The sequence below is a fragment of the Schistocerca piceifrons genome, chromosome 3, assembly GCF_021461385.2.
Source record: "Schistocerca piceifrons isolate TAMUIC-IGC-003096 chromosome 3, iqSchPice1.1, whole genome shotgun sequence".
Classification (NCBI taxonomy): Eukaryota; Metazoa; Arthropoda; class Insecta; order Orthoptera; family Acrididae; genus Schistocerca; species Schistocerca piceifrons.
In genome coordinates this window covers 264,121,089-264,121,819 of record NC_060140.1, presented here as the reverse complement: position 1 = coordinate 264,121,819, position 731 = coordinate 264,121,089, and the positions used below count along the sequence as shown (strand labels likewise).

The window sequence follows — 731 nt, the reverse complement described above, 5'->3', positions numbered from 1 at the left end:
CACGATCTTTCTGTTCCCATAACTTAAGGAAAAATATTATACTCTGCGTGGCTAAAGACGTCTAATCGAGCAAAATATTGCGTAATCATTATCTCTCAGTTATATATTAGCGTTAAACGATATAAATATCAAAAATACTAGACACTTCGCGCCTGGAGAAAGTGCGAGTCTGCGCCTTCACCTTAATGTCAGAATGCGAAAATTGCACTAGTAGCTTTTTTCAAGCAAGTTCTGTTCGTCCGTTCTCTGTAATCGTTTGGTATCTGATTAAGCTGACATACTCGCCTATGGCTTTCATTGTGACCCCGACGTGATTTGAACACGCAACCTTCTGATCTGGAGTCAGACGCGCTACCGTTGCGCCACGGAGTCGACGCTGCTTAGGTCTCATCATGAATAGGTTCCTCGAACAGTTACTGTACCGTTCTAACCTAAGAAATAATGACAGTAGGATCCACGAGAGACTCGTCCCAGATGTAGTTGCTCTGGCGGGGGTGTAACTCAGTGGTACATTCTGGCTCTAGCTACCGTCGCGTACGGACGTACTAGTCGCCGCTCCGTGAATACAGCGCTTCCGCTAGTGTTTACCGTTTCGTGTGTACTGCTTTCTGTTCAGTGTTTCAATTGAAATCTATTTTACACCGGTTTTGTGTATTTGTTACGTCTTCGGATATTCGTCGTTCTACGGATTTTCGGTTTTGACCGTAATCCGACCGGTGCTGCACAACATG

The 731-nt window shown here is 44.7% G+C and overlaps 1 non-coding gene across 1 annotated transcript; it reads right to left on the bottom strand.

Moving 5' to 3' along the window:
• Window positions 1–300: 300 nt before the first annotated feature.
• Window positions 301–372, bottom strand: Trnaw-cca. Its single transcript has one exon. It is a non-coding gene; the product is annotated as a tRNA-Trp (tRNA).
• Window positions 373–731: the final 359 nt, after the last annotated feature.